Source organism: Dendropsophus ebraccatus, unplaced genomic scaffold, assembly GCF_027789765.1.
Source record: "Dendropsophus ebraccatus isolate aDenEbr1 unplaced genomic scaffold, aDenEbr1.pat pat_scaffold_833_ctg1, whole genome shotgun sequence".
Taxonomy (NCBI): Eukaryota; Metazoa; Chordata; class Amphibia; order Anura; family Hylidae; genus Dendropsophus; species Dendropsophus ebraccatus.
Window position 1 is genome coordinate 35,017 of NW_027210432.1, and position 16,653 is coordinate 51,669.

Below are 16,653 nucleotides of genomic sequence, written 5' to 3' on the forward strand. Positions count from 1 at the left end.
TTTTAAAGGTGTTGGTCGCCCCCTGCCACCCGCCCTCCCATAGGACCCCTATGTAACTGTCCGGGGGTTACATGTATAATATGTCTGCCCTTATTCCTGCTATAGGAAAGTTGACATTCACTGTATTGTTTTCTCTTTAGATCTTCTATCAACGCCTCCCGATCTTCTATGGACCCGCCGTCGATCTGAAGACCATGGATATGAAGGCCCTCCAGACGCTCGCCTACGCCGCCAAGTTCCTGCCTTCTCCCATCTTCCAGAAGGACGTAAGTCACCGCATTGGCTGCTAGGATCCCTGTAACAATAATATCTAGATCGTTTCAAAAGAATCTCTGACTGACTTCAATTATTTTTCTGTTTTAGAGATGTATGCCGACCAACGAGGAGGCCCAGCGGAGGTATCGATCAGCGCCCAAGGCCGAAGAAAAGACTCTGCCCAGAAGATCGGAAAGAGCCAGGATTCTCTGCGCCTGCATGGATGAAGATTTCGTCATTCCACCTCACCCTCCGAAGAGACTCATCCTGAAGAGGAGCCGACGCTAGGAAGCATCCGCTGGTAATGTATGACATCCGCACTTGCACTACATACCTACCCATACACTGCATGCTACCTTCCCCCAACACTACATCATACCTGCCCCTACATGACACCTGCCCCCGCACTACATCATACCTACCCCCTGCACTACATCATACCTGCCCCTACATGACACCTGCCCCTACATGACACCTGCCCCCACACTCCATCATACCTGCCCCCCGCACTACATCATACCTGCCCCTACATGACACCTGCCCCTAAATGATACCTGCCCCCCACACTACATCATACCTACCCCTACATGACACCTGCCCCTATATGATATCTGCCCCCACACTACATCATACCTACCCCTACATTACTATCAGTCCCCAGCTAGTGACATACTTTAGCAGCTTTGATCCAGGGTCCTCGGACCGATCGCCTATGTTTGGGGTCAAGAAGGAATTTCCCCCCTGCGACAAAGATTGACCCCCGATGTCCAGAGGTTTTCGCCTTCTTTTGGATCAATAGCTTAGGGATCCCATAACAATAACATAATACATTTGCCAATAAAATTCTTCATTTTACCCCTATCTTATGTGTCGTCTCGTTTTTTTGTTTCCTCAAAAATTATTTCATTTTCGCACACTGACATGTTTCCTATAGGGGGAGATTTATCAAAGGGTGTAAAATTTAGACTGGTGCAAACTTGCCACAACAACCAATCACAGCTCCTCTTTTCTTTCACCAGAGCTGGAAGCTGAGCAGTGATTGGTTGCTGTGGGCAGTTTGCACCAGTCTAAATTTTACACCCTTTGATAAATCTCCCCCATAGAGTTTGGGGAATTGTTAAAGGGGCAAAACAGGATTAGAAGAAATGGCTGCTCTCTCCCAAAAACGACGCCCCACCTATCTTGGCCTCATTGACTTTAATACGGCTCGCAACCCAAAGACTGGGGTTGTTTTATTTCTCGAAGAAAGCCGCCACGTCTTCTAATCCTGTACAGCCCCCTTAACAATTCACATTTGTGTCTATGGGATCCATCAGAGTTTCCAATATTTTTGATGGGAACGTCGGCCCAATGTGCGGTTCTGTTCTTTCCATCAAAAATACTGAATTTCAAACACTCCCCGTGATTCTTCCTGTAGGGTGTTAGCCACTCCGGACCCATACTGAAATAATCATGGATGGATATATGGTGGAGCTGGGAGGACTGTGGGGTTTATGAGCGGTGACCGGCATTTCATGGTGCGTGTGGCTGGCGTAAAGGGGGATTCCCATCTCAGCTTGTTGTCCTTTACCCATAGGATAGGGGATAACAAGCTGATCGCTGGGGATCCAATCCTAAAAATGGAGACGCAATCATCCCTGCAGTGAATGGAGCGCTGACCGTGCCTGAGCGGCTTGTGCTCCATCCATTCTCTACAGGGCCACTAAACGCTTCCAAGCACTGAACTCAGAAGTGTTATGTGTCCCCATAGAGAATGGATGGAGCGAAGGACACGGTGAGAGCTTCATTCACTGCAGGTCCCAGCAATCAGCCTGCTCTCCTCTATCCTAGAGATAGCGCATAACAAGCTGACATGGGAACACCCCATTAAAGGCAGATCTCTGATTGGCTGATCCACTTGAATGCGGCTGAGCTGTAATACCAGATACAGCCTCTGGATAGATGTGGCGCTGGAGCAAAAAAAAACAAAAACAAAAAAAACATAAGGATAAAGGATAAACTATAGTCACAGCAGTCACAGACATTGATCACCGGGGTGGGGCCGGCGCTGGACTTATTGGCCCGATGTCGGGTTACAAGAACTCAATCCCATAGTCCAGCTCTACATCCAGACTCCGGCACTATTCATGGGGATCAAGGAAATCATCTCGGCATCAAGAAAGATTCTCGGGGCCCTATTACAGGGAGCCATAATCTCTCCAATCAGGCCGATTGGGCAGATTATCGCTCTGTGCAAGGCTAGGTTCACACTGCGTTTTTGCAATCCGTTTTTTCTTCATCCGTTTTTTGCAAAAACGGATGAAAAAAACGGATGCATTTGTGTGCATCCGTTTTGATCGGTTTTCCCATTGACTCCCATTATAAAAAAAAAAAACGGATCAGAACGGATCCGTTTTTTTTTTTAACAGACACAAAAACGTAGCTGACCCTACTTCTGTGTCCGTCAAAAAAAAAAAAGACGGATCCGTTCTGATGCGTTTTTTTTTATAATGGAATTCAATGGAAAAACAGATTAAAACTGATGCACACAAATGTATCAGTTTTTTCCATCTGTTTTTCATCCGTTCTTGCAAAGAACGGATGAAAGAAACTGATTGCAAAAACGCAGTGTGAACCTAGCCTTATAAAGACAACCATCGGCCGGGGGCAATGATCATCTGCTGATCGTCTCTTTTGGTCCCGACCTAAAATCACCGTCTGCCGGATGATGGACGTGTACAGAAAAGAATAAAGTATCTACGTACCTGTCCACGCTCCCCGGAGGGCTTCTGCCCCCTCCCGGGTGTCTTCCTGGCTTCTGCCCGCAGCCGCCGGTGGAACTTCAGAGCCGGACTCTGAAGTAACAGGCCGCTCAACCAATCACTGTCCGACGGAGCCACGAGCAGTGATTGGCTGAGCGGCCTGTCACTTCAGAAGCTGTCCTTGCAGTTTTCCTGGCTGCTGCGGGCAGTGAGCAGAAGCCAGGAAGACACTGGGGAAAAGTGGCTCTTAAAGGGACGGTACCAAAGTCGCTCTTTAATGGGACTACACCAAAGTCACTCTTTTTGGTCCAGTCACTTTAAGAGCGACTTTGGTGCCGTCCATTTGAGAGCGACTTTGGTACTGGTTTTTCAAGAGAAAATTTGTTGCCTCCACTTGATGAGCAACTTTTGTCTTGTCCCTTTTAGTGCAACTTTGGTCCTTCCCTTTAAGTGCGATTTTGGTGCCGTCCATTTAGGAGCAACCTCTTAAAGGGACAGTCGCTCTTAAAGGGACAGAACTAAAGTCGCTCTTAAATCGACAGTACCACAATTCACTCTTGCAGGGCTGTGGCAAAAATCCCTCTTAAAGGGACGGTGCCAAATACGCTCTTAATGGTAAAGGGCCAAATTCGCTCTTAAAGTTATGGTGTGAGTGAATGTACCAAAGTGAGTGTAACAAAGTTTCTTTTCAAGGGACTGGACCACAGTTGCTCTTAAAGGGATGGGACCACTTAAAGTGATTGCACCAAAAATTCTCTTAAAGGGCTGGCAACAAAGTCGCTCTTTAATAATTGGTAGCTATCTATACATAGCTAGATAGACACATAAACACATAGATAGATAGATAGATAGATAGATAGATAGATAGATAGATAGATAGATAGATAGATAGATAGATAGATAGATAGACAGACAGATAGACAGACAGACAGACAGACAGACAGATAGATAGATAGATAGATAGATAGATAGACAGACAGTGACAGAGAGAGAGATAAATGCTTCTATGTTGTCCATGTTAAAGCCGCCGCCAAAACTGAGACATGTATGCCATGTGTTGTCTGATTTGGCTTTTGTGGCGTCCCCTCAGAAGCCGCTCCCTTATAGCCTTTTTGGCTTAGGGTCCTTTTACATGGAAAGATTATCTGACAGATTATCTGCCAAAGATTTGAAGCCAAAGCCAGGAATGGACTATAAACAGGGATCAGGCCATACAGGAAAGCCTGAGATTTCTCCTCTTTTCAAATCCATTCCTGGTTTTGGCTTCAAATCTGTGGCAGATAATCTGTCAGATAATCTTTCCATGTAAAAGAGCCCTTAGACCAATAGTGTATGTATGTATATACATATATATATACACATATATACAGTATATGTGTATATATATATGTATATACACATATACTGTATATATGTACATGAGATGGATTTTTAGAACAGTGAGACGGAAAAAGACCGTGCTCTGTCCTCTCCAGGCCTTGACCTTGTACTGCAGTGCTTCCAGGTTCAGTGCCCTCCCGAGTGCGTTTCCAAAAATTAGACCCCCCCCCCCCCCCTAGGGTGCGTAGCAGACTGTTCATACCACCCTGCGTGTTGTAAGCACCTTGGCCGGTGAGTGCACATATAAGGCTTTACATTTACCATGTGTGAATGGAGCAAAAGTTGTTTACATCTAGCATACACAGAGAAACATTCCGTGATGATGTCATCAAGGCTGTGATGTCACATATAACTGCCAGGCAGACAGACAGACACTGTAGTTGCAGCCAGGCAGCCAACCAACCAACCAGGTAGGTAGGTAGCAAGGAAAATGCAGGTAGGTGCCGTTCAAACCATTTAATTTGGATTTTTTTTTGGGGGGGGGGGGGGGGGGTAGGTCATAAAAGGGACTGGACAAAAGTTGCTCTTAAAAGGATGGGACAACTTGACTGCGCCAAATTTTCTTTTTAAGGGCCGGCACCGAAGTCGTTCCTAAAGGGGCAGCACCAAAGTCGCTCTTAAAGGGGTGGCACCAGTGCTTACGCGTACAGCGTACATAAGTCGCTCTTAAAGGAACAGTACATAAGTTGCTCTTAACCCCTTAAGGACAGAGCCTGAAATGACCTTAAGGACCGGGCCAATTGTCACTTTTGCGTTTCCGCTTTTTCCTCCTCGCCTTCTAAGACCCATTACACTTTTATTTTTCCACCTACAGGGCCATGTGAGGGCTTGTTTTTTTCAGGAGTAGGTGTACTTTGTAATGGCATCTTTCAATCTGCCATAAAATGAATGACGGAACCCCAAAATATCATTTATGGGGTGAACTTGGGTCAAAGAATGCGATTCCGCAAATTTTGGGGGGGCTTCCATGTTTACGTAATGCACTTTACGGTAAAACTGGCATTTTTCCTTTATTCTATAGGTCGGTCTGAACACAGCGATATGCAGGTTTACTAGGTTTTCTTACGTTTTACTATTTTTTATTAGCAGTAAAACTTTTTTTTTTTTTTTGCAAATAGGCATATTTAAAATGCTCCTATTGTGGCTCCTATAGCGCACTTACTTTTTCACCTACGAGGTCGTATGGGGTGTCATTTTTTGCGTCATGATCTCTAGTTTTTATTAGCAAAATTTTTTTCTACATCAAACGTATTGATCGCTTTTTATAAAAAATTTTATACATAAAGTGTCATAAAAAAAAAAAGCAATCTCTGCGTTTTTTTAACCGTTTTTTGTTCACGCTGTTCACCATGCAGGAATAATATTGTTTTATTTTAATAGATCGGACGATTACGCACGCTACGGTATATAATATGTTAATTAACTTTATTAGTTTTTATGTGTTTTATGTATGAAATGGGAAGGGGGGGGGGTGATTTTCACTTTTATTGGGGGAGGGGCTTTGGGGCATTGTGTAAAACATTTATTTATTTATTTTTTTACACTTTTATAGTCCCCTTAGGGAACTATCCTGTACATACAATAGATCAGTAACACTGATCCCTGCTATGCCATAGCATTGCAGGGATCAGTGTTATCTGCGATCTTCTGATTCAGCCCGCCTGTGGCAGGCTGAATCAGAGGACCGAGCAGAAGACTGCACGGAGGTAAGGAGAAGACCTCCGGCAGTCAGAAAATGCGATCGGGACCCCTGCAGACATGCTGCGTGGCTCCCGATCGCTAAGTGACCGGAGATGCTCCGGTCACTTATACTTAAATGCCGCGCGATCGCTGCGTTTAAGGGGTTAATGGCGGGCGGCCGCGAGATCGCGGTCGTCCGCCATTGAGGATGAGGGCCTGGCTGCATACAGCAGCCGGTCCTCACCCGCTATGGGGCGGGCTCAGCTCGTGAGCCCGCTCCGTAGCACGGGTCCGCGCCAGGGCGTACATTTACGCCCTCTTGCCTTAAAGCCCAGGCAGCGGGGGCGTAAATGTACGCCCGCGGTCCTTAAGGGGTTAAAGGGAGGGTATCAAGGCTTAAAGTTTAACTTAAAGGGAAGTCACTGTTAACGGGGCGCTCTTTTCAAGCACTATGGGGGAGATTTATCAAAACTGGTGTGAAGTAGAATTGTCTTAGTTGCCCCTAGCAACCCATCAGATTCCACCTTTCATTTTCTAAAGAATCTGTGAGGAATGAAAGGTGGAATCTGATTGGTTGCTAGGGGCAACTAAGACAATTCTACTTTACACCAGTTGGATGAATCTCCCCCTAAGTATTTTTCTGGAAATGCTCGTCTAATTAATATTTCATAGTTGAGCTGTGATTGGTTGCCGTGGGCAACAGGGAACATTGTTACTATATATATTAGAGGGATAAATCCAGTATGTGGTAACATAACATTGTACCTAAAGTTAAAAAAAAAAAAAAAAAAAAAAGAAAAAGAAGCATAGTGTAAAGGGGGCTATACATGTCAGTGTCATCAAAGCCCATTGGTCAGTGATCAGCCAATAGGATTGCAGGAGACAAACACGCAACATCAATAAAAGCAACGCGTCGCTAGGCAACCTTGTCTGTTGGATCTCCTCTGTGGGTGAAGACAGACTTCTCTGCGACTGCTGCTCTTTTGCTCTTTTTGGACCGCTCTCTTGGTGATTTTTTTGGTTGGATTACTCGGCATACGACTTTTTGGCTTCGGATTCTTGGACTACGATTTTTGGATTTCGATTTTTGGACATGGACTTCCTGGACCTGCATCTGCGAGACATGAAGGCGACACCTGAGGACTACTGGAGGATGGCCGGCGCCCGGGCTTTCCTGCCGGTCAGTGTATTTGTGGGATGGAGCCAGAGACCGAGGGCCCCAGGTGGCGCTGCTAATGGGAGGAGACCGGGGAACCATCCATAGGGAACCTCCACCATCCCCAGGGTCACACTCCTCCGGTTCCTTGGAGCCATGGCATCATTACCACTATGTATTGCCATATGTAGGGATAGTAATGGTTTTTTTTTTTAAAGGTGTTGGTCGCCCCCTGCCACCCGCCCTCCCATAGGACCCCTATGTAACTGTCCGGGGTTACATGTATAATATGTCTGCCCTTATTCCTGCTATAGGAAAGTTGACATTCACTGTATTGTTTTCTCTTTAGATCTTCTATCAACGCCTCCCGATCTTCTATGGACCCGCCGTCGATCTGAAGACCATGGATATGAAGGCCCTCCAGACGCTCGCCTACGCCGCCAGTTCCTGCCTTCTCCCATCTTCCAGAAGGACGTAAGTCACCGCATTGGCTGCTAGGATCCCTGTAACAATAATATCTAGATCGTTTCAAAGAATCTCTGACTGACTTCAATTATTTTTCTGTTTTAGAGATGTATGCCGACCAACGAGGAGGCCCAGCGGAGGTATCGATCAGCGCCCAAGGCCGAAGAAAAGACTCTGCCCAGAAGATCGGAAAGAGCCAGGATTCTCTGCGCCTGCATGGATGAAGATTTCGTCATTCCACCTCACCCTCCGAAGAGACTCATCCTGAAGAGGAGCCGACGCTAGGAAGCATCCGCTGGTAATGTATGACATCCGCACTTGCACTACATACCTACCCATACACTGCATGCTACCTTCCCCCAACACTACATCAGACCTGCCCCTACATGACACCTGCCCCCGCACTCCATCATACCTGCCCCCTGCACTACATCATACCTGCCCCTACATGACACCTGCCCCTACATGACACCTGCCCCCACACTCCATCATACCTGCCCCCCGCACTACATCATACCTGCCCCTACATGACACCTGCCCCTAAATGATACCTGCCCCCCACACTACATCATACCTACCCCTACATGACACCTGCCCCTATATGATATCTGCCCCCACACTACATCATACCTACCCCTACATTACTATCAGTCCCCAGCTAGTGACATACTTTAGCAGCTTTGATCCAGGGTCCTCGGACCGATCGCCTATGTTTGGGGTCAAGAAGGAATTTCCCCCCTGCGACAAAGATTGACCCCCGATGTCCAGAGGTTTTCGCCTTCTTTTGGATCAATAGCTTAGGGATCCCATAACAATAACATAATACATTTGCCAATAAAATTCTTCATTTTACCCCTATCTTATGTGTCGTCTCGTTTTTTTGTTTCCTCACAATATGGGGATTGGATTCTATGTGGGGCATATATGGGGGGATTGGCTACTATGTGGGGCACGATGTGGGGGATTGGACACTATGTGGGGCACTATATGGGTGCATTGGATACTATGTGGGGCACTATGTGGGGGATTGGATTCTATGTGGGGCACTATATGTGGGGGATTGGATACTATGTGGGGCACTATGTGGGGGATTGGATACTATGTGGGGCACTATATTGGGGGATTGGATACTATGTGGGGCACTATGTGGGGGATTGGATACTATGTGGGGCACTATGTGGGGGATTGGATTCTATGTGGGGCACTATAATGGGGGATTGGATACCATATAGGGAATTTTTGGCGGGATTGGATACTGTATAGGGCACTATTCAGTCAGCAGCATGTGGTGACTGTAGGGGAGTGGCTATGGAGGGTTGATATAGGGGCGTGGCTATGGAGGGTCGCTATGGGGGCGTGGCTATTGGGACCGCGGCGCACATGTCCCTCTTTGCTCTTTGCAAAAGTTGGGAGGTATGCCTATATAGGCACCTATATATGTCATCGCTGCCTTGATGACATCACCCCAGCTAGCTGGATACGACCTTTGCCCTATGAGCTGGCTGGATATGAACTTTGACTTGTGTTGCCATGGCAACCAAGGCAGGTCATTGCATTAGCAATGCCACCACTTTGTGCACGCCCCCACAGAGCGGATAAGAACGGCCAGAGTGGCATGCACACACGGCTACGCACCCAGCAAGGGCTTTATTTTGGGTGGGGTAAGAGGTTTGGGCATGCATGCATCCACCCATCCATATAGTAAATGACTACTGTAAAAAAAATAATAAAAAAAATAAAAAAAAATGGGGTAACTTCTCAGAATCTTAGCAGTATGCAGAGGTCTATATTGGCCCCCCAAATATATAGAAATAAAATGGTTTGATCTACACCTGCCTGCACTTACCTTACCAGCTACCTACCTACGCTACCTACCTGGTTGCAAGCCTGGCTGCAACTAAGCTGCCTGCCCCTATATAGGCACCTATATATGTCATCGCTGCCTTGATGACATCACCCCAGCTAGCTGGATACGACCTTTGCCCTATGAGCTGGCTGGATATGAACTTTGACTTGTGTTGCCATGGCAACCAAGGCAGGTCATTGCATCAGCAATGCCACCACTTTGTGCACGCCCCCAGAGAGCGGATAAGAACGGCCAGAGTGGCATGCACACACGGCTACGCACCCAGCAAGGGCTTTATTTTGGGTGGGGTAAGAGGTTTGGGCATGCATGCATCCACCTATCCATATAGTAAATGACTACTGTAAAAAAAATAAAAAAAAATGGGGTAACTTCTCAGAATCTTAGCAGTATGCAGAGGTCTATATTGGCCCCCCAAATATATAGAAATAAAATGGTTTGATCTACACCTGCCTGCACTTACCTTACCAGCTACCTACCTGGTTGCAAGCCTGGCTGCAACTAAGCTGCCTGCCCCTATATAGGCACCTATATATGTCATCGCTGCCTTGATGACATCACCCCAGCTAGCTGGATACGACCTTTGCCCTATGAGCTGGCTGGATATGAACTTTGACTTGTGTTGCCATGGCAACCAAGGCAGGTCATTGCATTAGCAATGCCACCACTTTGTGCGCGCCCCCAGAGAGCGGATAAGAACGGCCAGAGTGGCATGCACACACGGCTACGCACCCAGCAAGGGCTTTATTTTGGGTGGGGTAAGAGGTTTGGGCATGCATGCATCCACCCATCCATATAGTAAATGACTACTGTAAAAAAAATAATAAAAAAAATAAAAAAAATGGGGTAACTTCTCAGAATCTTAGCAGTATGCAGAGGTCTATATTGGCCCCCCAAATATATAGAAATAAAATGGTTTGATCTACACCTGCCTGCACTTACCTTACCAGCTACCTACCTACGCTACCTACCTGGTTGCAAGCCTGGCTGCAACTAAGCTGCCTGCCCCTATATAGGCACCTATATATGTCATCGCTGCCTTGATGACATCACCCAGCTAGCTGGATACGACCTTTGCCCTATGAGCTGGCTGGATATGAACTTTGACTTGTGTTGCCGTGGCAACCAAGGCAGGTCATTGCATTAGCAATGCCACCACTTTGTGCACGCCCCCAGAGAGCGGATAAGAACGGCCAGAGTGGCATGCACACACGGCTACGCACCCAGCAAGGGCTTTATTTTGGGTGGGGTAAGAGGTTTGGGCATGCATGCATCCACCCATCCATATAGTAAATGACTACTGTAAAAAAATAATAAAAAAAATAAAAAAAAATGGGGTAACTTCTCAGAATCTTAGCAGTATGCAGAGGTCTATATTGGCCCCCCAAATATATAGAAATAAAATGGTTTGATCTACACCTGCCTGCACTTACCTTACCAGCTACCTACCTACGCTACCTACCTGGTTGCAAGCCTGGCTGCAACTAAGCTGCCTGCCCCTATATAGGCACCTATATATGTCATCGCTGCCTTGATGACATCACCCCAGCTAGCTGGATACGACCTTTGCCCTATGAGCTGGCTGGATATGAACTTTGACTTGTGTTGCCGTGGCAACCAAGGCAGGTCATTGCATTAGCAATGCCACCACTTTGTGCACGCCCCCAGAGAGCGGATAAGAACGGCCAGAGTGGCATGCACACACGGCTACGCACCCAGCAAGGGCTTTATTTTGGGTGGGGTAAGAGGTTTGGGCATGCATGCATCCACCCATCCATATAGTAAATGACTACTGTAAAAAAAATAATAAAAAAAAAAAAAAAAATGGGGTAACTTCTCAGAATCTTAGCAGTATGCAGAGGTCTATATTGGCCCCCCAAATATATAGAAATAAAATGGTTTGATCTACACCTGCCTGCACTTACCTTACCAGCTACCTACCTACGCTACCTACCTGGTTGCAAGCCTGGCTGCAACTAAGCTGCCTGCCCCTATATAGGCACCTATATATGTCATCGCTGCCTTGATGACATCACCCCAGCTAGCTGGATACGACCTTTGCCCTATGAGCTGGCTGGATATGAACTTTGACTTGTGTTGCCATGGCAACCAAGGCAGGTCATTGCATTAGCAATGCCACCACTTTGTGCACGCCCCCAGAGAGCGGATAAGAACGGCCAGAGTGGCATGCACACACGGCTACGCACCCAGCAAGGGCTTTATTTTGGGTGGGGTAAGAGGTTTGGGCATGCATGCATCCACCCATCCATATAGTAAATGACTACTGTAAAAAAAAATAATAAAAAAATAAAAAAAAATGGGGTAACTTCTCAGAATCTTAGCAGTATGCAGAGGTCTATATTGGCCCCCCAAATATATAGAAATAAAATGGTTTGATCTACACCTGCCTGCACTTACCTTACCAGCTACCTACCTACGCTACCTACCTGGTTGCAAGCCTGGCTGCAACTAAGCTGCCTGCCCCTATATAGGCACCTATATATGTCATCGCTGCCTTGATGACATCACCCCAGCTAGCTGGATACGACCTTTGCCCTATGAGCTGGCTGGATATGAACTTTGACTTGTGTTGCCATGGCAACCAAGGCAGGTCATTGCATTAGCAATGCCACCACTTTGTGCACGCCCCCAGAGAGCGGATAAGAACGGCCAGAGTGGCATGCACACACGGCTACGCACCCAGCAAGGGCTTTATTTTGGGTGGGGTAAGAGGTTTGGGCATGCATGCATCCACCCATCCATATAGTAAATGACTACTGTAAAAAAAATAATAAAAAAAAAAAAAAAAAGGGGTAACTTCTCAGAATCTTAGCAGTATGCAGAGGTCTATATTGGCCCCCCAAATATATAGAAATAAAATGGTTTGATCTACACCTGCCTGCACTTACCTTACCAGCTACCTACCTACGCTACCTACCTGGTTGCAAGCCTGGCTGCAACTAAGCTGCCTGCCCCTATATAGGCACCTATATATGTCATCGCTGCCTTGATGACATCACCCCAGCTAGCTGGATACGACCTTTGCCCTATGAGCTGGCTGGATATGAACTTTGACTTGTGTTGCCATGGCAACCAAGGCAGGTCATTGCATCAGCAATGCCACCACTTTGTGCACGCCCCCAGAGAGCGGATAAGAACGGCCAGAGTGGCATGCACACACGGCTACGCACCCAGCAAGGGCTTTATTTTGGGTGGGGTAAGAGGTTTGGGCATGCATGCATCCACCCATCCATATAGTAAATGACTACTGTAAAAAAATAATAAAAAAAATAAAAAAAATGGGGTAACTTCTCAGAATCTTAGCAGTATGCAGAGGTCTATATTGGCCCCCCAAATATATAGAAATAAAATGGTTTGATCTACACCTGCCTGCACTTACCTTACCAGCTACCTACCTACGCTACCTACCTGGTTGCAAGCCTGGCTGCAACTAAGCTGCCTGCCCCTATATAGGCACCTATATATGTCATCGCTGCCTTGATGACATCACCCCAGCTAGCTGGATACGACCTTTGCCCTATGAGCTGGCTGGATATGAACTTTGACTTGTGTTGCCATGGCAACCAAGGCAGGTCATTGCATCAGCAATGCCAAAACTTTGTGCACGCCCCCAGAGAGCGGATAAGAACGGCCAGAGTGGCATGCACACACGGCTACGCACCCAGCAAGGGCTTTATTTTGGGTGGGGTAAGAGGTTTGGGCATGCATGCATCCACCCATCCATATAGTAAATGACTACTGTAAAAAAAATAATAAAAAAAATTAAAAAAAATGGGGTAACTTCTCAGAATCTTAGCAGTATGCAGAGGTCTATATTGGCCCCCCAAATATATAGAAATAAAATGGTTTGATCTACACCTGCCTGCACTTACCTTACCAGCTACCTACCTACGCTACCTACCTGGTTGCAAGCCTGGCTGCAACTAAGCTGCCTGCCCCTATATAGGCACCTATATATGTCATCGCTGCCTTGATGACATCACCCCAGCTAGCGGATACGACCTTTGCCCTATGAGCTGGCTGGATATGAACTTTGACTTGTGTTGCCATGGCAACCAAGGCAGGTCATTGCATTAGCAATGCCACCACTTTGTGCACGCCCCCAGAGAGCGGATAAGAACGGCCAGAGTGGCATGCACACACGGCTACGCACCCAGCAAGGGCTTTATTTTGGGTGGGGTAAGAGGTTTGGGCATGCATGCATCCACCCATCCACATAGTAAATGACTACTGTAAAAAAAATAATAAAAAAAATAAAAAAAAATGGGGTAACTTCTCAGAATCTTAGCAGTATGCAGAGGTCTATATTGGCCCCCCAAATATATAGAAATAAAATGGTTTGATCTACACCTGCCTGCACTTACCTTACCAGCTACCTACCTACGCTACCTACCTGGTTGCAAGCCTGGCTGCAACTAAGCTGCCTGCCCCTATATAGGCACCTATATATGTCATCGCTGCCTTGATGACATCACCCCAGCTAGCTGGATACGACCTTTGCCCTATGAGCTGGCTGGATATGAACTTTGACTTGTGTTGCCATGGCAACCAAGGCAGGTCATTGCATTAGCAATGCCACCACTTTGTGCACGCCCCCAGAGAGCGGATAAGAACGGCCAGAGTGGCATGCACACACGGCTACGCACCCAGCAAGGGCTTTATTTTGGGTGGGGTAAGAGGTTTGGGCATGCATGCATCCACCCATCCATATAGTAAATGACTACTGTAAAAAAATAATAAAAAAAATAAAAAAAAATGGGGTAACTTCTCAGAATCTTAGCAGTATGCAATGGGTCTATATTGGCCCCCCAAATATATAGAAATAAAATGGTTTGATCTACACCTGCCTGCACTTACCTTACCAGCTACCTACCTACGCTACCTACCTGGTTGCAAGCCTGGCTGCAACTAAGCTGCCTGACCTATATAGGCACCTATATATGTCATCGCTGCCTTGATGACATCACCCCAGCTAGCTGGATACGACCTTTGCCCTATGAGCTGGCTGGATATGAACTTTGACTTGTGTTGCCATGGCAACCAAGGCAGGTCATTGCATTAGCAATGCCACCACTTTGTGCACGCCCCCAGAGAGCGGATAAGAACGGCCAGAGTGGCATGCACACACGGCTACGCACCCAGCAAGGGCTTTATTTTGGGTGGGGTAAGAGGTTTGGGCATGCATGCATCCACCCATCCATATAGTAAATGACTACTGTAAAAAAAATAATAAAAAAAATAAAAAAAAATGGGGTAACTTCTCAGAATCTTAGCAGTATGCAGAGGTCTATATTGGCCCCCCAAATATATAGAAATAAAATGGTTTGATCTACACCTGCCTGCACTTACCTTACCAGCTACCTACCTACGCTACCTACCTGGTTGCAAGCCTGGCTGCAACTAAGCTGCCTGCCCCTATATAGGCACCTATATATGTCATCGCTGCCTTGATGACATCACCCCAGCTAGCTGGATACGACCTTTGCCCTATGAGCTGGCTGGATATGAACTTTGACTTGTGTTGCCATGGCAACCAAGGCAGGTCATTGCATTAGCAATGCCACCACTTTGTGCACGCCCCCAGAGAGCGGATAAGAACGGCCAGAGTGGCATGCACACACGGCTACGCACCCAGCAAGGGCTTTATTTTGGGTGGGGTAAGAGGTTTGGGCATGCATGCATCCACCCATCCATATAGTAAATGACTACTGTAAAAAAAATAATAAAAAAATAAAAAAAAATGGGGTAACTTCTCAGAATCTTAGCAGTATGCAGAGGTCTATATTGGCCCCCCAAATATATAGAAATAAAATGGTTTGATCTACACCTGCCTGCACTTACCTTACCAGCTACCTACCTACGCTACCTACCTGGTTGCAAGCCTGGCTGCAACTAAGCTGCCTGCCCCTATATAGGCACCTATATATGTCATCGCTGCCTTGATGACATCACCCCAGCTAGCTGGATACGACCTTTGCCCTATGAGCTGGCTGGATATGAACTTTGACTTGTGTTGCCATGGCAACCAAGGCAGGTCATTGCATTAGCAATGCCACCACTTTGTGCACGCCCCCAGAGAGCGGATAAGAACGGCCAGAGTGGCATGCACACACGGCTACGCACCCAGCAAGGGCTTTATTTTGGGTGGGGTAAGAGGTTTGGGCATGCATGCATCCACCCATCCATATAGTAAATGACTACTGTAAAAAAAATAATAAAAAAAATAAAAAAAATGGGGTAACTTCTCAGAATCTTAGCAGTATGCAGAGGTCTATATTGGCCCCCCAAATATATAGAAATAAAATGGTTTGATCTACACCTGCCTGCACTTACCTTACCAGCTACCTACCTACGCTACCTACCTGGTTGCAAGCCTGGCTGCAACTAAGCTGCCTGCCCCTATATAGGCACCTATATATGTCATCGCTGCCTTGATGACATCACCCCAGCTAGCTGGATACGACCTTTGCCCTATGAGCTGGCTGGATATGAACTTTGACTTGTGTTGCCATGGCAACCAAGGCAGGTCATTGCATTAGCAATGCCACCACTTTGTGCACGCCCCCAGAGAGCGGATAAGAACGGCCAGAGTGGCATGCACACACGGCTACGCACCCAGCAAGGGCTTTATTTTGGGTGGGGTAAGAGGTTTGGGCATGCATGCATCCACCCATCCATATAGTAAATGACTACTGTAAAAAAAATAATAAAAAAAAAAAAAAAAAATGGGGTAACTTCTCAGAATCTTAGCAGTATGCAGAGGTCTATATTGGCCCCCCAAATATATAGAAATAAAATGGTTTGATCTACACCTGCCTGCACTTACCTTACCAGCTACCTACCTACGCTACCTACCTGGTTGCAAGCCTGGCTGCAACTAAGCTGCCTGCCCCTATATAGGCACCTATATATGTCATCGCTGCCTTGATGACATCACCCCAGCTAGCTGGATACGACCTTTGCCCTATGAGCTGGCTGGATATGAACTTTGACTTGTGTTGCCATGGCAACCAAGGCAGGTCATTGCATTAGCAATGCCACCACTTTGTGCACGCCCCCAGAGAGCGGATAAGAACGGCCAGAGTGGCATG

At 46.7% G+C, this 16,653-nt stretch overlaps 1 long non-coding RNA gene across 1 annotated transcript; it reads left to right on the forward strand.

The window, feature by feature from the left end:
- The first annotated feature begins 7,652 nt into the window (after window positions 1–7,652).
- Window positions 7,653–8,540, forward strand: LOC138780520 (uncharacterized). Its single transcript, XR_011361338.1, has 2 exons — window positions 7,653–7,686; window positions 7,783–8,540. It is a non-coding gene; the product is annotated as an uncharacterized lncRNA (long non-coding RNA).
- The last annotated feature ends 8,113 nt before the right edge of the window (window positions 8,541–16,653 follow it).